At 39.7% G+C, this 10,018-nt stretch overlaps 1 pseudogene; it reads left to right on the forward strand.

The window, feature by feature from the left end:
• The first annotated feature begins 3,971 nt into the window (after positions 1 to 3,971).
• On the forward strand, positions 3,972 to 4,516 carry LOC123841735 (glycine cleavage system H protein, mitochondrial-like; annotated as a pseudogene).
• Positions 4,517 to 10,018: the final 5,502 nt, after the last annotated feature.

Genomic DNA, 10,018 nt, shown 5'->3' on the forward strand with positions numbered 1-10,018 from the left:
TCTACTCATGGTTGGAATAAGCAAATTCCTGGCTGAACCTCCACATGTGTACAGCAGAGACTAGAGAGAACCCAGTTTTGCCACATACTCCTGGCTAACCCTGAGGCTGTGCACATGTTCAGCAGAGATACAAAAGAGTCCAATGGAATTAAATGCCAGGCACTGGAAAACAGCCTGAACATTAAATCTACTCTCCTACCCACACACATTCACAAACAGAAGATGGAAGCCTTATTGGCTTGAGGTGTTAGAGAATAATATCTGTCTAAGAAGACAACAAAGCTATTCAGAAACAGGGGCAACACCTTGGAAGCAAGTCTTAAAAACAAATAATAAAATTTTTTAAAATATTAATTTTTTTTTAAAAGAGCAGATACATCAGTAGCCACACTGCAAGGGAGAGATATTTCACAGATTAACCCTAGACAAGTTTTTAAACAAAAAGCACACAAACGCACTAAATAGCAACCACAAACACCTTCCAGAGAAAAAAGTCAGAATCCAGAGATGCTACAATATATTATTTAAATGTTCACTTTTCAACAAAAAATTATGAGACATTCAAAGAAACAGGAAAGTGTGCCCCATTTTTGAGTTGAGGAGGTGGGAAGCAGTCGATAGAAACTGTCTCTGTGTGATCCTAGACATTGGATTTAGCAGACAAATATTTCAAAGAGGCTATTATAGATATGTTCAAAAAGCCAAAGGAAACCATAAACAATAAACTAACATATGGGGCTCCTGGAAGGCTCACTCAGTTAAGCATCTGACTCTTGATTTTGGCTCTCAGGTCATAATCTCAGGATTGTGGGATCGAGCCCTACATCAGGCTCTGCACTCAGCAGGAAATCTGCTTGAGATTCTCTCTCTCCCTCCAGCGCGCTCTCTCTCTCTCTTCTTTAATGAATAAATCTTTTTTAAAAATAAACTAAAATGTGACAACAATGAACCAATAAACAGATATAGTCAACTAAAAGAAAAAACGAAAATGGAAATTCTGGAACTGAAAAGTACAATAACTGAAATGAAAAATTCACTAGAGGTACTCAATAAGAGTCAAGATAACAGAGTACACTACACAGAAGATGGAATCACCGAGTCTGAAAATAGATCAGTACAAATTATCCCATCTGAAAAACAGACAGATTAATGATTTGAAGAAACATGAACAGCATCTCAGAGACCTGTGAGAAAATAGCAAATGTACCAAAATACATGTAATTTAAGTCCCAGAAGGAGAGGGGAGAAAGGAAAAGGGGGGCAAAATAACTTCTCAAATTTGATAAAAAAGAAAAGAATAATCTAAACATCCAATAAGTTTAATGAACTCCAAGCAGGATAAATACAAAAAGTCCACACCTTGATACATCATAGTCACATTCTTGAAAACCAAACCAAAAGAGAAAATTTTGAAAGCAGCAAAAGAAAAATGACTTGTAATATGAACTGAAAATATGATTAACAGCTAATTGCTCATATTAATCAAGAGGCCAGGGGTGCCTGGGTGGCTCAGTCATTAAGCGTCTGTCTTCCGCTCAGGTCATGATCCCAGGGTCCTGGGATTGAGCCCCGCATCAGGCTCCCTGCTCAGCGGGGGAGACTGCTTCTCCCTCTCCCACTCCCCCTGCTTGTGTTCCCTCTCTCTGTCTCTCTCTGTCAAATAAATAAATAAAATCTTAAAAAAAAAAAAAAAGGCAGCCAAAAGACAGTGGAATGACATATTCAATGCACTGAATGAAAAAAAAAATCTGTCAAACAAGAATTTTATATCCAGCAAAAGCATACTACAAAAATGAAAGCAAAATGAAGATATCCCCCCTAAACAAAGACAGAATTTATTGCTGGCAGACCTACCTTATAAGAAATACTAAAGCGGATGGGAGGTAAGATGGCAGAGTAGTAGGGGGACCCTGATCTTGCCTCATCCTTCAAATACAGCTAGATCAACATTCAACTATTTTGGACAACTAGGAAGAGGATTGGAGGATTAAGGAAACAATCTACACAGTTGGAGCGTGAGAATCAGGCAGATGCGACGTTTGAAGCCACGAGGCCAGAAGAGGAGGGAACCCATTTCACAGAGCAAAGTCAGGAAGAGGGAGAAAGTGTCACAGCGGGTTTCGACAGCATAAAAGCCTCTGAGAGGCGATCCCCTGGGTCACTCAGGGAGCGATCACTCCCCTTCCCAGAGGGCATTAGGAAGAGCGTATTTTGCCTCTCCAAAGACCAAAGGCCAGCCAGGGAATCACTGGGCGGGGCTCAGCAGCAGGGTCAGAGGTGGACACAGAGGGCACAAAACCTCTTAACTTTTCACTGTGAGACACAGTAGGCTTAAACCTCTGTGTGCTCACCTAGCAGCTGCTTTTCTGGGGCTGAACTGAGCAGAGCACAGAGACTCAAGCCGATTGCAGATAATCTGGCCGCTGCTTTTCGCTGTCTGCCACGATAGATTCAAGCTTCTGCGACAGCTTTTCTGGGGCAAAAGGGAGTAGAAGAGTGCAGACGGCTGATAACCTGGTTCCAGCTTTTCACCAAGGGTTACGATAAACTCCAGCCTCTGCACGAGCACTGTGGGATGGCTTTTGGGGACGGGATGGTCCTGGATCCACCCCGAACCTCTCTGCCAGGGGTTGGGAGGAGGCACGCACCCTACCAGGCCCTATAACACATGGAGTTTTGAATCCCAGCCACCAGCCAGAGATAAAATACAGGAAATCTATGGCTCTGGGCCTGCCGAGGGCATGGGCATAGACAGGTTAGGGCAGGGAACTGAAAAAAAAAAAAAAAAAACTGTTCGCTTTTCTAAGAGGGCCTCCTAAACAGCGGTGGCTAGGAATTCCACACCCCAGGGACAAGAGGGCAGGGTGACGCCATATTCTCCCTCCTCCACCACCCTTCCCGCCTCCTGCCCACCAGCAGAGCCGGACTCTAGGGAGAAACACAGCGCCTCCAGTGGAGGCTGGAGTCCCCTACACTAAACCCCGCCCCCCTGGCCTGGCAGGGGCATCTGTACAAGGGCAAGTCAGCTTGTGAGCCAGCCCAGCAGGCCTCCCCCGCCCCGAAAACCAACACAGGCCCCCGCATCGACTAAATCTACTGATTAAAGAAAGCTCCAAAACATCAGCTTTCAGTGGAAATAGGACCAGGCTTGCTACTTTTTTTTTTCTCTTTCCTTAATTTTTAAAATTTTTTTACATTATTTATTCTTCTATTTCTTATTTTTATTCTTTATCCCTTATTTTATATATTTTTCCCTTTTCTCTTTTCGTATCAGGCTTATAATCTTTTGTTCATTTGTTGATTTGTTTGTTTCCTCTTAGTTTTCAGTTCAGGCTCCTTTTTTTTTTTTTTTTTTAATTTTTTTTTCTCTTCTTTCCCTATTATTCATTGCCTCCTTGTTTCTTATTTCTTAGAATCAGGCTTAAAGTTTGTTTGTATGTTGGTATCAATTTTTGTTCCATTTCCTTTTCTCTTGTCTTGGATCAGGCTTGTTTTTATTTTTATTTTTTCTCCTTTTCTTTTCTATTTTCCTTTACAGGCTTAACTTCACAAATAAATCAAAGCACACCTAGTCAAAGGTCCAAACACTCCCCACTACAAGCAAGGAAGAACTCTGTAGAGAAGGACCAGTGGGAAAGAACAGCCAAAAACAACAGCAGAGTGTACACAGCATACACCAGGAAAACGTCCTGAAGTTGTTGTTGTTGTTATTGCTGTTTTTGCTGGGGTTTTTTTCTTTCCTCCTTTCTTTTCTGTACACAATGACTAGAAAGAGAAATTCACTGCAAAAGAAATAACAGGAGGTAGTACTCTCTGCCATTGATTTAATCAATATGGATATAAGATGTCAAAACTAGAATTGAAAACAACAATTATAAAGATACTAGCTGGGCTTGAAAAAAGCATAGAAGACACTAAAAAATTGCTTACTATACAAATAAAAGAACTAAAATCTAGGCACCTCTGTGAACATGGCACTGCAAGCAGTGCAGAGCGGGCAGACTGTGGCCAGCAGCCTGCACGTCGGTCGCCTCCACACCTAACTCACCCTGCCTGCCACGGCCAGGGGCTGAGGGCGGGCGCCATCAGGTGCTGTGCAGGGGCTCTGCTCTGCTCTCCACGTAAATTCACAGACAAACATGAATGGATAACAACAGAAAATGGTACTGCAACAGTGAGAATCAGCAATTTTGCACAGGAAGCTTTGAGGGATGTTGTTTACTCTAGTCTGCCTGAAGCTGGGATAAAACTGAACAAACAAGAGGACTTTGGTGCTTTGGAAAGTGTGAAAGCTGCTAGACTAGCTGCTAAACTTGATTCTTCTCCATCAGGAGAAGTAACTGAAATTAATGAAGCTCTTCCAGAAAATCTAGGACTTGTCAACAAATCTTCTTATGAAGATGGTTGGCTGATCAAGATAGCACTCAGTAATCCTTCAGAACTGGATGAATTAATGAGTGAAGAAGCGTATGAGAAATACATAAAATCTATTGAGCAGTGAAAATGGAACCCCTAAATAAACTAGTGTGAAACAACTTAATCTAGCATAGTTGTCTTAAATTAGTGGTACACAGAGGATTTAAAATAGCAACTATTGGAGTGTCTGGGTGGTTCAGTCGTTAAGCGTCTGCCTTCGGCTCAGGTCTTGATCTCAGGGTCCTGGGATAGAGCCCCACGTCAGGCTCCCTGCTCAGCGGGAAGCCTGCTTCTCCTTCTCCCACTCCCCCTGCTTGTGTTCCCTCTCTCACTGTCTCTCTCTCTGTCAAATAAATAAATAAAATCCTTAAAAAAATAAAAGTAAAAAATAAATTAAATAAAATAGCAACTATTAGCAATACCAATTGAAAAATAAACTACTTGCAACAATGCTAATGGAAGAAAATACCCCTTAACTTTATAATAATTGCAGAAAAACACAATATGCATCTGTTTTTGCAACACCCACTCTGATTTTTATGTTCCAGTTATGATATTCAGAATCCTGAAATTATCTGTGGTTAAAAACTAGTGATAAAAATTACGTAATTCAAGGATGACATTGTTACCTTCAGCTTTAGGGAATATTATAACTTCCTTATATCTATCCCTGGATGGGGGTCAAACTACTTAAATTATCTTTCCATTGGAAATAATTTGCAGTAGAGAAAGGTTTGTTAGTTGTATAGTGTCAAATAAAGAACAATACTACCTTAATTTTGCAATATACTGCACTTGCTCGTGTTATTTTTATACAATGAAGCAACAGCCTTGCAGGAAGATAAATACTTTAATAATAAAACATTCAACTTCCTTGTTAATCAAGTTTTTTTGTTTTGCTCTTAATATTTCATTTAGTAACTCTGTTAGTATTTGTGAAAATGCTAATTTTAACTTATGTAAAGTTATTTTTTAATTTTATTTTATTATGTTAATCACCATACATTACATCATTAGTTTTTGATGTACTGTTCCATGATTCATTGTTTGCATATAACACCCAGTGCTCCATTCAATACGTGCCCTCTTTAATACCCATCACCAGGCTAACCCATCCCCCTATCCCCCTCCCCTCGAGAACCCTCAGTTTGTTTATCAGAGTCCATAGTATCTCATGGTTCGTCTCCCCCTCCAAATCCCCCCCTTCATCTTTCTCTTCCTACTATCTTTCTTTTTTTAACATATAATGTATTATTTGTTTCAGAGGTACAAGTCTGTGATTCAACAGTCTTACACAATTCACAGCACTCACCATAGCACATACCTTCCCCAATGTCTATCACCCAGCCACCCCATTCCTCCCACCCGCCACCACTCCAGCAACCCTCAGTTTGTTTCCTGAGATTAAGAATTCCTCACATCAGTGAGATCATATGATACATGTCTTTCTCTGATTGACTTATTTCGCTTAGCATAATACCCTCTAGTCACATCCATGTCGTTGCAAATGGCAAGATTTCGTTTTTTTGATGGCTGCATAATATTCCATTGTGTATATAAACCCCATCTTCTTTATCCATTCATCTGTTGATGGACATCTTGGCTCTTTCCATAGTTTGGCTATTGTGGACATCGTTGATATAAACATGGGTGCACATACCTCTTCGGATCCCTACATTTGTATCTTTGGGGTAAATACCCAGTAGTGCAATTGCTGGGTCGTATGGTAGCTCTATCTTCAACTTTTTGAGGAACCTCCATACTGTTTTCCAGAGTGGTTGCACAAGCTTACATTCCCACCAACAGTGTAGGAGGGTTCCCCTTTCTCTGCATCCCCACCAACATCTTGTTGGCGTTTCCTGACTTGTTAATTTTAGTCATTCTGACTGGTGTGAGGTGGTATCTCATTGAGGTTTTTGTTTGGATTTCCCTGATTCCGAGTGATGTTGAGCACTTTTTCATGTGTCTGTTGGCCATTTGGTTGTCTTCTTTGCAGAAATGTCTTGAATGAACAGAAATGTTCATGTTTTCTGCTCATTTCTTGATTGGATTAATGGCTCTTTGGGTGTTGAGTTTAAGAAGTTATTTACAGATTTTGGATACTAGCCCTTTATCTAATATGTCATTTGCAAATATCTTCTCCCATTCTGTCGATTGTCTTTTGGTTTTGTGGGCTTTCCTTTGCTGTGCAAAAGTTTTTGATCTTGATGAAGTTCCAATAGTTCATTTTTGCCCTTGCTTCCCTTGCCTTTGGCGATGTCTCTATGAAGAAGTTGTTGCAGCTGAGGTCGAAGAGGTTGCTGCCTGTGTTCTCCTTTAGGATTTTGATGGACTCCTGTCTCACATTGAGGTCTTTCAACCATTTTGAGTTTATTTTTGTGTGTGGTGTAAAGAAATGGTCCAGTTCCATTCTTCTGCATGTGGCTGTCCAATTTTCCCAACATCATTTGTTAAAGAGACTGTCTTTTTTCCATTGGACATTCTTTCCTGCTTTGTCAAAGATGAGTTGACCATAGAGTTGAGGGTCCATTTCTGGGCTCTCTATTCTGTTCCATTGATCTATGTGTCTGTTTTTGTGCCAGTACCATACTGTCTTGATGATGACAGCTTTGTAATAGAGCTTGAAGTCCAGAATTGTGATGCCGCCAGCTTTCCTCTTCTTTTTCAACATTCCTCTGGATATTCAGGGTCTTTTCTGGTTCCATATAATTTTAGGATTATTTGTTCCATTTCTTTGAAAAAAGTGGATGGTATTTTGATAGGGATTGCATTAAATGTGTAGATTGCTCTAGGTAGCATTGACATCTTCACAATATTTGTTCTTCCAATCCAAGAGCATGGAGCATTTTTCCATTTCTTTGTGTCTTCCTAAATTTCTTTCATGAGTATTTTATAGTTTTCTGAGTACAGATTCTTTGCCTCTTTGGTAAGATTTATTCCTAGGTATCTTATGGTTTGGGGCGCAATTGTAAATGGGATCGACTCCTTAATTTCTCTTTCTTCTGTCTTGTTGTTGGTGCATAGGAATGCCACTGATTTCTGTGCATTGATTTTATATCCTGCCACTTTACTGAATTCCTGTATGAGTTCTAGCAGTTTTGGGGTGGAGTCATTTAGGTTTTCCACATAAAGTATCATATCGTCTGCAAAGAGTGAGAGTTTGACTTCTTCTCTGCCAATTTGGATGCCTTTTATTTCTTTTTGTTATCTGATTGCTGTGGCTGGGACTTCTAATACTATGTTGAATAGCAGTGGTGATACTGGACATCCCTGCCACGTTCCTGACCTTAGGGGGAAAGGTCTCAGTTTTTCCCCATTGAGAATGATATTCACTATAGGTTTTTCATATATGGCTTTTATGATATTGAGGTATGTACCCTCTATCACTATACTCTGAAGAGTTTTGATCAAGAAAGGATGCTGTACTTTGTCAAATGCTTTTTCTGCATCTATTGAGAGGATCCTATGGTTCTTCTTCTTTTATTAATGTATTGTATCACATTGATTGATTTGCACATGTTGAACCAACCTTGCAGCCCAGGGATAAATTCCACTTGGTCGTGGTGAATAATCCTTTTAATGTACTGTTGGATCCTATTGGCTAGTATTTTGGTGAGAATTTTTGCATCCATGTTCATCAGGGATATTGGTCTGTAATTCTCCTTTTTGATGAGGTCTTTGTCTGGTTTGGGGATCAAGGTAATGGTGGCCTCATAAAACGAGTTTGGAAGTTTTCCTTCCATTTCTATTTTTTGGAACAGTTTCAGAAGAATAGGTATTAATTCTTCTTTAAATGTTTGGCAGAATTCCCCTGGGAAGCCATCTGGCCCTGGGCTCTTATTTGTTGGGAGATTTTTGATGACTGCTTCAATTTCCTTAGTGGTTATAGGTCTGTTCAGGTTTTCTATTTCTTTCTGGTTCATTTTTGGTAGTTGATACATCTCTAGGAATGCATCCATTTCTTCCAGGTTATCTAATTTGTTGGCATAGAGTTGCTCATAGTATGTTCTTATAATTGTTTGTATGTCTTTGGTGTTGGTTGTGATCTCTCCTCTTTCATTCATGATTTTGTTGATTTGGGTCCTTTCTCTTTTCTTTTTGATAAGTCTGGCCAGGGGTTTATCAATCTTATTAATTCTTTCGAAGAACCAGCTCCTAGTTTCGTTGATCTGTTCTACTGTTCTTTTGGTTTCTATTTCATTGATTTCTGCTCTGATCTTTATTATTTCTCTTCTCCTGCTGGGTTTAGTTATTTGCTGTTCTTTCTCCTGCTCCTTTAGGTATAGGGTTAGGTTGTGTATTTGAGACCTTTCTTGTTTCTTGAGAAAGGATTGGATTGCTATATATTTTCCTCTTAGGACTGCCTTTGCTACATCCCAAAGATTTTGAACAGTTGTGTTTTCATTTTCATTTGTTTCCATGAATATTTTTAATTCTTCTTCAATTTCCTGGTTGACCCATTCATTCTTTAATAGGATGCTCTTTAGCCTCCATGTATTTGAGTTCTTTCCGACTTTCCTCCTCTGATTGAGTTCTAGTTTCAAAGCATTGTGGTCCGAAAATAGGCAGGGAATGATCCCAATCTTTTGGTACCAGTTGAGACATGATTTGTGACCTAGGATGTGATCTATTCTGGAGAATGTTCCATGGGCTCTAGAGAAGAATGTGTATTCTGTTGCTTTGGGATGGAACGTTCTGAGTATATCTGTGAAGTCCATTTGGTCCAGTGTGTCAGTTAAAATCTTTGTTTCCTTGTTGATCTTTTGCTTAGATGATCTGTCCATTTCAGTGAGGGGGGTGTTAAAGTCCCCTACTATTATTGTATTGTTGTCGATGTGTTTCTTTGCTTTTGTTATTAATTGCCTTATATAATTGGCTGCTCCCATGTTAGGGGCATAGATATTTACAATTGTTAGATCTTCTTGTTGGGTAGACCCTTTAAGTAGGATATAGTGTCCTTCCTCATCTCTTATTATAGTCTTCGGTTTAAAATCAATTTGTCTGATATAAGGATTGCCACCCCAGCTTTCTTTTGGTGTCCATTAGCATGGTAAATGGTTTTCCACCTCTCACCTTCAATCTGGAGGTGTCTTTGGGTGTAAAATAAGTCTCTTGCAGACAGCATATCAATAGACCCTGTTTTTTTTATCCAATCTGATACCCTGTGTCTTTTGATTGGGGCATTTAACCCATTTATATTCAGGGTAACTATTGAAAGATAGGAATTTAGTGCCATTGTAATGCCTGTAAGGTGACTGTTACTGTATATTGTCTCTGTTCCTTTCTGGTCTATGTTACTTTTAGGCTCTCTCTTTGCTTAGAGGACCTCTTTCAATAATTCTTGTGGGGCTGGTTTCATGTTTGCAAATTCCTTTAGTTTTTGTTTGTCCTGGAAGTTTTTATCTCTCCTTCTATTTTCAATGGTAGCCTAGCTGGATATAGTATTCTTGGCTGCATATTATTCTCATTTAGTGCTCTATTAAATATATCATGCCAGTCCTTTCTGGTCTGCCAGGTCTCTGTGGATAGGTCTGTTGCCAATCTAATGTTCCTGCCATTGTAGGTTACATATCTCTTCTCCCGAGCTGCTTTCAGGATTTTC

Source organism: Mirounga angustirostris, unplaced genomic scaffold, assembly GCF_029215605.1.
Source record: "Mirounga angustirostris isolate CCGP_5_RB_7025 unplaced genomic scaffold, mMirAng1.0.hap1 SCAF_1, whole genome shotgun sequence".
NCBI classification, from domain to species: Eukaryota; Metazoa; Chordata; class Mammalia; order Carnivora; family Phocidae; genus Mirounga; species Mirounga angustirostris.